This window comes from Nannobrachium achirus (genome assembly GCF_963921795.1).
Source record: "Nannobrachium achirus genome assembly, chromosome: 19".
NCBI classification, from domain to species: Eukaryota; Metazoa; Chordata; class Actinopteri; order Myctophiformes; family Myctophidae; genus Nannobrachium; species Nannobrachium achirus.
In genome coordinates this window covers 59,159,207-59,172,239 of record NC_137826.1, presented here as the reverse complement: position 1 = coordinate 59,172,239, position 13,033 = coordinate 59,159,207, and positions in this window count along the sequence as shown.

Below are 13,033 nucleotides of genomic sequence, written 5' to 3'. Positions count from 1 at the left end.
TATCTGGCCCCAGTGGGAATGGGCCTTTAGGCTTACTGTCCGTAGGCTACTGAGATTAAAGTTATCAATTCAATTCAATTCAAAGGGCTTTATTGGCATGATAACACATATGTTTACAAAGCAGAAGTGTAAACATATGGGTTCCATTTGATATCCTATCACAGCAGCTCACGAATCTTGCTGTTGTGTTTGCACTTTGTTTTACTTCACCCAGCAGGTATGGGAGTTTTTCATCATTGGTCATGTTTTCAAACTCTCCTTGGGTGGTTATGATCTGTGCTGGGAAGTATGTGTCTGTGATGTCTTGGTACAGTGGACAGGTTGTCAATATGTGTCTCTGATTTATTGGTACAGTGGACAGGTGGTCAGTATGTGTCTCTGATGTATTGGTACAGTGGACAGGTGGTCAGTATGTGTCTGTGATGTCTTGGTACAGTGGACAGGTTGTCAATATGTGTCTCTGATGTCTTGGTACAGTGGAAAGGTGGTCAGTATGTGTCTCTGATGTCTTGGTACAGTGGACAGGTGGTCAGTATGTGTCTCTGATGTCTTGGTACAGTGGGCCGGTGGTCAGTATGTGTCTCTGATGTCTTGGTACAGTGGACAGGTGGTCAGTATGTGTCTCTGATGTCTTGGTACAGTGGGCAGGTGGTCAGTATGTGTCTCTGATGTCTTGGTACAGTGGACAGGTGGTCAGTATGTGTCTCTGATGTCTTGGTACAGTGGAAAGGTGGTCAGTATGTGTCTCTGATGTCTTGGTACAGTGGACAGGTGGTCAGTATGTGTCTCTGATGTCTTGGTACAGTGGGCAGGTGGTCAGTATGTGTCTCTGATGTCTTGGTACAGTGGGCAGGTTGTCAGTATGTGTCTCTGATGTCTTGGTACAGTGGGCAGGTGGTCAGTATGTGTCTCTGATGTCTTGGTACAGTGGACAGGTGGTCAGTATGTGTCTCTGATGTCTTGGTACTTGCACAAAATTCCCTCCCCCAGAAATCGTTCAGAATAGGGCACAATTTCAGACTAAAGTGTGAGATGAGTCTGAAATCAGGCTACTCCAAGTTGGGATGTCTCTAGAGAAATTAGATGTATGAGACGTTAACTTGTTTAATTGCTTGGCATGAAGGCTGCTAGAGCCGCGATGTGCATCAAACTTTGGATTCAAGATAAATATAAATTCATAAATGAGACAAAACCCCCCAAAAAACAAGAGTCTTATTGAGCAAGTGATAGAAATTGATAACTGCCATCAAAGTTTGACATGAAAAAATTGCAGGAATCTGAGCTAATTTCTCTTCTAGATGTTTACACTTCTATTAGACGTCTAATCAACGTCTAATCTAAGTTTAGACCTCTGAAAAAAATCTAGACGTGTGTTAGACAAATTTCAGACGTTGCATTCATTGGGGATGTCAAAGCCAAGATTTACATCTGCAGTTTCTGTTGGCTAATGTGTGGTTGTTGTTCTCAGGTTTCAGCTGCAGATCACCACCAATAGGTTAGGGGCGGGTGAGGGGTGGAGTTAACAATCCATTGTTCACACCCCTTACCTGACTGCCAATAGTGTGACAGACTTTGAGAGCACTTTACTCAGATTCTTGTTTCGAGGTCTAATTACATTCAAATAAGCATATCTTCTCCAAATGCATTCAGATTTCAATGAATGACACATCATTTGAAAGCTTATATTCTTTACTTTCATGATCTGCAAAAAGCTGGAAATTACCAAAGCCTACATAAGAATCTTTTCTCCAGCCTCGGTCACATATATGTACAATCTAGGAACCCAGTGTTCACTATTGTTATTTTTTCTGCTCCTAGACATCCTGCACATTCAAAGAGAACAGGAGGAACCAGAGCCTCCACACATTCAAGGAGAACAGGAGGAACCAGAGCCTCCACACATTCAAGAAGAACAGGAGGAGATACAAGATGATGAAGACAAGTCTTCAGGCTGCTCTGAAGTTGAAGATAAACTAGAATCTGAAATTGAAGACAGTGATGATTGGGGGGAGACAAGTGGAAGTGTCCGCACTGGAAACAAACCTTTCAACTGTAAACATTGCGGCAAGAGTTTCAGTCATTCAGGAACTTTAAAGACACACCAGCGTATCCACAAACGACCTTTCCAGTGTAAAGATTGTGGTAAGAGTTTCCGTTATCCATATACCCTGAAGGAACACCAGCGTATCCACACTGGAGAACGACCTTTCCAGTGTAAAGATTGTGACAAGAGTTTCCGTTATTCATATAACCTGAAGGAACACCAGCGTTGCCACACTGGAGAAAAACCTTTCCAATGTGAACATTGCGACAAGAGTTTCAGTCAGTCAGGACATTTAAAAGCACACCGGCGTATCCACACTGGAGAACGACCTTTCCAGTGTAAAGATTGTGATAAGAGTTTCCGTTATTCATGTGACCGGAAGAGACATCAGCTTATCCACCTTGGAGAAAAACCTTTCCAATGTGAACATTGTGGCAAGAGGTTCAGTGTCTCAACTCACCTGAGGACACACCAGCAGCATGTCCACACTAAAGAAAAACCTTTCCAGTGTGAACATTGCAACAAGAGTTTCAGTGAGTCAGGTCGACTGAAGATACACAGGCGTGTCCACACTGGAGAAAAACCTTTCCATTGTAAAGATTGTGACAAGAGTTTCAGTCTGTCGGGTAGCCTGAAGAAGCACCAGCGTACCCACACTGGAGAAAAACCTTTCCGTTGTAAAGATTGTGACAAGAGTTTCAGTGGTTTACGAAAACTAAAGATACACCAGCGTATCCACACAGGAGCAAAACCTTTCCACTGTAAAGTGTGTAACATGACTTTCGATCGATTAGGTAAACTACAAGCACACCAGCGTACCCACACTGGAGAAAAACCTTACCAATGTGAACATTGTGGCAAGAGTTTCAGTGAGGCAGGTCACCTGAAGAAACACCGGCGCACCCACACTGGAGAAAAACCTTACCAATGTGAACATTGTGGCAAGAGGTTCAGAGATACATCTCACCGGAAGAGGCACCAGCTTATCCACACTGGAGAAAAACCTTACCAATGTGAACATTGTGGCAAGAGTTTCAGACACTCTGGTGACCTACAGGCACACCGGCGCATCCACACTAAAGAAAAACCTTTCCAGTGCAAATGCTGTGACAAGAGTTTCCGTCAGTCACAAACGCTGAGGATTCACCAGCGTACCCACACTGGAGAAAAACCTTACCAATGTGAACATTGTGGCAAGAGTTTCAGACAGTCAGGTCGACTGAAGATACACAGGCGTGTCCACACTGGAGAAAAACCTTACCATTGTATACATTGTGACAGGAGTTTCAGTCAGTCAGGTGACCTTAACAAACACCGGCTTGTCCACACAATGTTAACAGTATGACAAGAGTTCCTGTCAGTCAGTTAACTCATATGCTGCCATTTAACAATACCTTCGTACTCTTTAACTGCCATTCGTCTCCATAGACTTCCATGTAATTCATAGTGCACGGATCATGCACACCCATGCCTAGATAATGCACCACGTGTGTCCACATTGCTCACAGCTTTCAAACAAAAAAATCCGAATGGAAATCCGTTCAGGCATTCATGAGATAGCAGCCATTATGTTTTACACTGTTGTGAGCTTGGAGGTCTGCTACCTGAGTTGTATGGGGGTTGTATGGGGGTTAAACAAGCAATTTCGCGATCGCTATCATGCCTACTAACGTTTTTGGGGTCCAAAAAAATTAAAAAAAAAAAAAAAAAAAAAAAAAAAAAACTTTTTTTTTTTTTTTTTTTTTTTTATTCACGGGATTCACGGGCGTGGCAGGGTGGGACAACGGGATTTTTAAGGGATTCACGTTTTTGGCAGTTAATGAGTTAACTCACTTACTGCCAAATAAAATTTCAGCTGTGCACTAAAACTGCCAGGATTTCTGACGATTTCACTGATCTTGGAGGGACAATTGCGCAATGATGCTGATGGACAGAAATAACAAAACATAGTGCGATTGAAAGGCCTACTCGCGCTCTTTCCAGCGCCCCAAACCATATGTTTCAAACATGTTCTCTGATCTCGTAATGTGGAAAGATATAGGGCATGTCATGGCCAAAAGACTGGCTTTTGAGAAGACATTTTGAGATAAAGCATGTTTTAGTTTTGAAAATGGAATAAATGATGAATAAATAAAGATTTCTATTATAAACTATACCTTCCTGGAAAGGCCTACTCGTGCACTTTCCAGCACTTCAAACCACAAGTTTCAAAAATGTTCGCTTATCTCGTAAGGTCTAAAGGTATATGGCAGGGGTCCTCAAATACAAATCTTGAAGGTCCAGAAATATTTTTTTTAAACAGGTCCGGGTCCGAAAAAAAAGGCGAAGGCGAAATAAGGTGGATACATTTATACAGTATGTACTGTATGTATGTATGTTTATTATAATCATTAGAATTGTTTATTTTAATTATTATTATTATTATTTGGAACTTTGGAAATCTCAGTTGGAACTGTTGCCCCTGCTACCCGATGCTGGATAAGCGGTTGAAGACGGATGGATGGATGAATGGATAATTATTTATGCATGTAGAGTAGGCTACATTATTTACATTTATTGTGTAGCAATAAAACACTGGCTTATAGTTTAATTATTGGAAACTAAAGAGCATGAATGCAATATTAGGCTTGTCGTTCAGAATGGAAAATAAAGTGAAACTTAGCGTGAGGGGGAGAGGATTACTTCACATTCAGTTGACACACGTACTGCACAAGCCAGACTGTGCTGGTTGCCTAGATGTCAAATGGCCAGTCAAATCAGGGTCAACGAGTCATAGTTATTAACCTAACACAGCCTAGGATAGCTGGCAATAATATGCGACGACACATCACATTGTTAAAGACGCATGATCACGCATCGCGAGTTTCGCGACCATTTCTCGTCTAATGCAAGCAGTTGGAGCCTTACATCATGGATATTAATGTGTTGCTGTTGTCCTCTCCAATTGAACAGCCAAAGGTAGAAGATCTCTAAGTTATTAATCCAGTGGGAGCAATGGTTTCCAAGAGGTTTTAGCAACTTTTTCAGGCAGCGAGCGGCATGAGTGTGTGGAGAGGGGAGGGGAGGGGGGAGCAGCATGGAGAGCGCTCCTTCGGAGGGAAGGAAAACCTTTGATCTACAAGCCCACAGCACGTTGCACCCGCTACGCTTTGTGGGCTTGCAAATTGGCGTAGGGGTGTGTCTTGTGAGCCTGTGTATGTGTTTGAGCGAATGAGCACATACACACCCACGCACACACAAACACAAATCACACACAGTCCGATCGTCAGATACAACTGTGCGGAGATTTCTCAGAAATGTGCCGCGGTCCGGACGGAGGTGCGCCTGGGTCCGGACATGGACCGCGGTCCGCCTATTGAGGACCCCTGGTATATGGCATGGCATGGGCAAAAACAGACTTCTGAAAAGAGATTTTTTTTTGGGGGGAAAGAAAAAATGATGAAATAGCTATGAATACTATGTGAACTATACCTTGTTGGAAAGATAAATTCGCCCTCTTTCCAGCGCTCCAATCCAGAGGTTTCTAACATGTTCGGTTGTTTAGAAAATGCCTTTTCATTGGCCAAAACACCTCTAGGAACAAACTGAAATGAAATGCTTTAGTAAAGTAGGCTCTCTTTTCTGCCTTTTATTTTTGGCTTCAATAATGCAGAATATATTTACAGCATTTGTTTTCAAACAAATGGGAAAAAATAAAATTATAAAGTAAAAAATAAAGTGATTCAAGTGCATTCAGTTCAGTCTCTCAATAGTGCTTTTTGAAATGACAAAAACTCTCATCCTCTCAGTAGTGATTCTAGAAAATGACAAGAATAAAGGAACATTTCACCACCTCTGTAGTGGTTTTCAAGTACAGTATTTGTTTTCAAACAAAGGGAAGAATAATAAAAGAATAAATGTAAAAAATAAAGTGATTCAAGTGCATTCAAATTACAATGGGCACATTGAATAAAGGAACATTTCACCCCCTCTGTAGTGGTTTTCAAGTATTTTTTTCAACAAAATGACAAAAATGTCACCCCCATCGGTCCTGTGTGAAACCTGAAACAGCTCACATGGCAATAAAGGCACATTTCACCACCCCTGTAGTGGTTTTCGAGTAATGGCAATGGCAAAAGGACCATTTCACGTCCTTTCAGTAGTGGTTCAAGTAGATGACAAAAGGAACATCCTGCCCTTTCAGTAGTGGTTCAAGTAGATGACAAAAGGAACGTCCTGCCCTTTCAGTAGTGATTCAAGTAGATGACAAAAGGAACATCCTGCCCTTTCAGTAGTGATTCAAGTAGATGACAAAAGGAACGTCCTGCCCTTTCAGTAGTGATTCAAGTAGATGACAAAAGGAACGTCCTGCCCTTTCAGTAGTGGTTCAAGTAGATGACAAAAGGAACGTCCTGCCCTTTCAGTAGTGATTCAAGTAGATGACAAAAGGAACATCCTGCCCTTTCAGTAGTGATTCAAGTAGATGACAAAAGGAACGTCCTGCCCTTTCAGTAGTGATTCAAGTAGATGACAAAAGGAACGTCCTGCCCTTTCAGTAGTGATTCAAGTAGATGACAAAAGGAACATCCTGCCCTTTCAGTAGTGATTCAAGTAGATGACAAAAGGAACGTCCTGCCCTTTCAGTAGTGATTCAAGTAGATGACAAAAGGAACATCCTGCCCTTTCAGTAGTGATTCAAGTAGATGACAAAAGGAACGTCCTGCCCTTTCAGTAGTGGTTCAAGTAGATGACAAAAGGGTCATCTAGGGTTTCAAATGAAATAAAATAAAAATGTCACTTGTGTTTTTTTGTTTTTTTTTGTGTTTTTCTCTTTTTTTTTAGTTTTTCAAACGAAATAAAATAAAAATACAAATAAAATAAAAATGTCACGCTTCAGTGAAGACTTCTCAGTGAAGAGAAATGTTGTTCTCAGTGTGGTACCTGCGGAAGCAGACCCCCCTGCACAGTGTGACCTGACACGCAGCACACCAGTAGACAGAAGACCTTCTCCTCTTCACCCCCTCGTCGTTCTTCCCCTCCTTGCACATCCAGCAGGACCTGGCTGCGTGCTCCCTCGCCCCCCCCCCCTGCAATGGGGGGGTGGTGGACAGGGACATGGTGGATGACTGGGGGTGCCTCCAAGGCAATGCGTGCAGGGATGGCTCTGCGTACCGGGCGAGTCCAGCCTTTTATGGCCCGGTCCATGAACTGCAACAAGGACTTGCACGCTCCCGCTGGATTTCTGGCCCTGTAGAGGATGAAGGCGTTCAGGAGGCCGATCTGGAGCAGGTACAGGGTGAACTTCTTGTGCCACCTGTAGGTCTTGCGGGTTATCTGGTAGTAGCTCAGCGACTGGTCCATTCTGATAGATAGATAGATAGATAGATAGATAGATAGATAGATACATTTATTATCTCAAGGGAGAAATTCAGTTGTCCAGTTGTAGCATAGAAGTATACAGTATTTACAAAGTTACAGAGAAGTAAGAAAAAAAAAGAGCAGTACAGTACCTGTCTACACCATTCATGTGTTTGTTGTAGTCCAGGACACAGACCGGCTTGGCTTTTGGCACCCTTTTCTTCTCCTTCCTGGACCACACCTGGACCTCCCCCATCACGTCCTGGTGGAATGTAGTCACCATTCTGACGACATTGGTGTCCTTCCAGGCCAGTGTTGCAACCTTTGTATTGTGGCGAGAGATGCGGTCCTCCCCACCGCGCAGGTCCAGGTTGGTGGCCTCGTTGATCACCTGGGGTGCTCCTCTGCCCCTCCGGAGCGTGCCACACGCGTGTGTTCTCTTCTCCACCACCAGCTGCTCACAGAGCTTTGTACTGTAATTTATAGAAATATAAATAATTACCATACATATACAGTGTGTGCGTGCATGCGTGTGCGTGTGTCTATAAATAATTACCATAACATACTGTACATATACAGTGTGTGCGTGCGTGCATGCATGTGCGTCTATAAATAATTACCATAACATACTGTACATATACAGTGTGTGCGTGTAATGCTGTGCATGCATGCGTGTGCGTGCGTACCTCTGATAGAAGTTATCCATGAACAATTTGTAGCCTTGACCTTGAAGGTCACCCAGCAGGCCCAAGACTGTGTCAGCCAAGGAGCTGTGGTCCCCACAGTAAGCCCTCAGGTTGTGACAGTACCCAGTCTTCGACTCCGCCAGGATGTAGGACTTGATGCCGTACCGGATTGGCTTCTGCGGATTGTAGACCTTGAAGCTCAGTCGCCCACGCCACATAAGGGTCCCCTCGTCAATGGAGATCTGCTCATCTGGCTGGTACAGCTCCTGGAACTTCGCGATCAAGTAATCTGAGACCGGTCGGACCTTGTACATCTTGTCGGTCTTGTCCGCAGTTTGGTTGTCAGCGCAGTGCAGGAATCTCAGGATGATCTGGAACCTGTTCCGGGACATGCACTTGCCAAAGTAAGGCGTCTCGTACACCTCGTCTGTGCTCCAGTTCATGTCAATCTCCGGCTTGTGGACGATGCCGGACAGGAAAACGAGCCCAAAGAACGTCTTCAGCTCCTCCAGATCCACCGGATACCAGTTTCTGACTCGGGCCTCCTTGGTGTTCTTGACAGTGGGGATGGTAGGGAGAGCATACCGGTTAGTCTCCTCCACGATCATCTCCAGCAGCTCGTCAGTGAGGACCAACTCCAGGAAGTCCAGTGGGTCCTCCGACTGGAGTTCAGCAGCAGCGTTCATTGGTCCTGGCACGGCAGTGAAAGGGATGTTCTCTGGCTGCCATGGCTCATCTGGGTCATCGAGGTCAAACCACGGAGAAGGAACGGCCTTTTCCTTCTGTGGGCGACCTGTAAATTATAGAAATATAAATACAAGTAATAATTATTACCATAACATACATATACAGTGTGTGCGTGCGTGCATGCGTGCATGTGCCCATAAATAATTACCATAACATACTGTACATATACAGTGTGTGCGTGCGTGCGTGCGTGCGTGCGTGCGTGATGAGAAACTGTCCTTACCTCGCTTTCCACGACCAACACGTCCAGAAGAGCTTGGTAGTTCCACTGGCTGAGAACCCCCTGGCTGAGAAGCTGAAAACGCAATATAAAAAAATATAGACTAGTTATAGTTATGGTAAAGGTAAACATAAGCACAGAATCAATTCATTATTCACATTCCCATCATGTTTCTAGGCCATGCATTTTGACACTTAGAATGAATGAAAGAAGACTCACAGTTTATATAGTTATAGTTTTGGTAGTAAATATGTGCACATACATTATTTGCATTTTGACACTTAGAATGAATGAAGTCTTTTACAGTTGCCATGTTGATGTTTTGATTTTTAGATTGATATAAAAGCATTGAACACAAATGTAGAAAATCTGTAACAAAAATAGCTGTACCTTGACTAAAGCCATGCAGTGAAGGAGCGCTGTCAGAAGCAGATAGATCTGGGTATAGGCCAGCTTCCTCACTGCACTCGGTGTCTAGAAAGATCACAGTGAAAGAACACGCATTAGTAAAAAACCTGCAACATGCGTGCACGCCCACACAGCGGCGCTCTCCTCTCTCACTCTTGAGGTAAAAGAAAAATGCTGCTATTAGTTCCAAAAGCTTTGTACCCGTCCCATACAAATGACACAATGCGACATAGCTCTGTTTGCCCCGTGCTGTACACGCTCCTGATTTGCCAAGGTCATGATTTACACAATATGAACATTTTATTTTATTTATTCTAGAACAACGTGCGCGCGCGCACCCTGAGCTATGCAACAAATGAGCGCGCCAGTCACATACAGAGGGAAATAGACTATAGACATATGATCGTTGCCTTGCTTGAAACACTAACACAACAGGTCGCCACGCACTGTGTACACGCGCGCGCATACACCCATCCTCCACTGCCAGCGTGTTTGCGCGTGGCGTTTCCCACAGCTCGTTTGCAAAACACAGCGAGAGACAGTGAGAGAGACGAATACAAATAAAATGCAGTTGGCAACCGTGATTGCGCATCACATACAGAGAGAATAAACTATGGAAATATATGATTGTTGCCATACTTAGAACACTAACTAACAAAACAAAAAAGTCGCCAACGCACAGATCACATGCATACAGAGAGAATAAACTATGGAAATATATGATCGTTGCCATACTTAGAACTATAACTAACAAAACAAAAAAGTCGCCATGCACTGTGTACACGTACGCACTACGCGCGCGCACTCACTCACACACACCCATCCCCCACTGTGTTTGCGTTTCCCAACGCATATCTCACACACACACACACACACACACACAGAGAGAGAAATAGATACAAATATAAGGCTTCTTACCACTGTTAGCACCATCTCTTTCTCGCATAGGGAGCCATTCTTGTTCCAACTCAGCGTGGTCTTCTGACTGAGAGTCCCAGGAGCTTTCAGCCAGATCCCGGTGCACAGTAACCCGCAGGCTGCGTCTAAGCCTTGGTGAACAGAGCAGCGGCGTGTCTGGAGCGACAGCGGCCTCATCTTGTGAATCATCGCCGTCAATTTCCATGTCGTTCTCCTCCTCGGATTCGCCATCTGCTTCAGCGCGCTCAGCAAACGACTCATCCATGATCCCTTGGACATGGACCTCAGCGGGGAGGGAGTGCTCGTCCACGCTGGAGCTGCGACCAGCCTTGGGGCGCTTTGCTGCTGGAGCAGCCTGGACATGGACCTCAGCGGGGATGGGGTACTCGGAGCTGCGACCAGCCTTGGGGCGCTTCGCTGCTGGAGCAGCGTGGAGGGGGTGTTCTTCCTCGCTCGAAGAGGCCTCAGCTGCGGGCTGCACGGCTGGAGCCGCCGGGACAGGAGGCACAACCCGGGGTTCTCGACGAACCCACGCATCGAGGGATCGCTGCCGTGGACCGGGCTGTTCCTGGCTGCTCTCGGGGATCTCAACCCGGGGGGGAAGGGGGCGGCTAGCAGCTGGACGGCGGCTGCGGCTGCGGCCGCGTGGAGTTTTCTCATTCTTTTTTGGCATGCTGGCGATGCTTTGCGCAAAGACCCCTACCACTACTACACAGTAAATATACTCCTCCTATACTTCTACTCTCTCTGCTGCTGATTGTAAAACTACTCCTTATTACTCCTATACCACTACTTCTACTCCTGTACTCCTACTGTGTGCTGCTATATAAAACTACTCCTTATTACTCCTATACCACTACTTCTACTCCTGTACTCCTACTGTGTGCTGCTATATAAAACTACTCCTTATTACTCCTACTCTGATACTGAAAATACCACTACTTCTACTCCTATACTCCTACTGTGTGCTGCTATATAAAACTACTCCTTATTACTCCTACTCTGATACTGAAAATCACAATCCAACTCTCCCTCTCTCCTCTATACTCTCTATACTCCGACTGCTATAAAATTACTCCTGATTACTCCTACTGTATTATCCTGAAACTCACAATCCAACTCTCCCTCTCCTCTCTAACTCACTCCTCAAACTCTCTCTCACTATATCTCTCACTACTCTCTCATACACTATCAAACACACTATCAAACTCACCTCTCTCTCCCACCAACTAGCAATCCAACTCAACTCTAAATCTCACTCAACTCTCAACTCTCTCAACTGTCGCTCACTGTGTCTCTCTCTCTGTCTCTTTGCAAATGCAATCTCCAACTCGCTCAAATGGCCAGCTTCCCACAGCCCTTTTATACTCTGGTGATTGTTTTGCCATGTGACTTGGCTTTTCTTTGATCTGTGACGGCGCGCATGTGTTTGAACAGGTGATTTGGGTCTTTGTTTTGATTATCTTGACCCAGAACTGTGTCACGACGTTGCTGAAGGCTTTGACGTTTGGTCAAAAAGTCGATTTAAGTCGCTTGGCAGGGAGCGCCCTAGTTAGGAAGTCGTTCTGAAAGTCGTCTGGCACTAAGTGAGTTAATTGAGTAGTTCACCCCCAAAAAGATGTTTTTGTCCTATTGATTACTCATGCCATGGAGACTTGCATGTACCCTCATTGATTCTAGATGGAGACCTAAATGCATTTGGGTCTCCATCTGGAATCAATGTGGGTACATTTATTGTAATCACATTTTTGTATTAGGAATGCAAACATATTATGGAACTCAAGTCTCCATGGCATGAGTAATCAATAGGAACAAAGAGTCATTTTGGGGGTGAACTACTCCTTTAAGTCCTCTGAAAAGAGTGCATTCACACCAAGAGGACTTGTCTTTTGAAGACGTGTGATTCAGCATGGCAAACAGCTAGTCATTGGATTTTTTTTTTCTTTTTTCATTTCATTTGAAAGCTGGGAATCATAGCTACAAATTGAACATGTGTCTTATAGAATGATGCCATGCAGACATAGTACTTCTGAGATATTCAGCTTTTAAGATATAATTCTAACCTGCAATGATCTGACTCCGCCACATGGGGAGTAGAGAGCACAATTCAATTCAAAGAAGCTTCATAAGACATGAGAAAACAAACGTTTACATTGCCAAAGCAAGACTGTTCAAACATAATGAAACATCGGGCTCTGTACCCCAAAATGCATGTATTTAGCCTGTCAAAAAAATAATTGTATTACTTAAATTGATTACTGAATTCCATTATAAGACAAATTAAAAGACTTTATTGTTGAGATGATGCTTTAGTGAATTCCAGCAGACAGGAAGATGCCCTAATTTGGAATTTATCCAATGGTGTAAAGTAACTAAATTTACATGTACTGTACTTTACCTGAGATTGCTGGTGTGGCTTTAGCAAGTTTTTAGAAAAAAAACAAAAAAAAAAAACATCAGCTTTGGTGTAAAACTGAGGCATGTGAAATGACTCCCCCTCAGTCACGCTCAGTCACATTTGCCTGCCTATGTTTTCTTCTCATGTACAACAATAGTTTAAGTTAGTTTAGTTGTAGTTTTTACCTGGGTGATTCAAATGATTTGTTTGTGTTTTTCATCTTTACTGTAACAGAGAATGTGGCATCACTCCATTGAAATGCATAGCTGGAAACA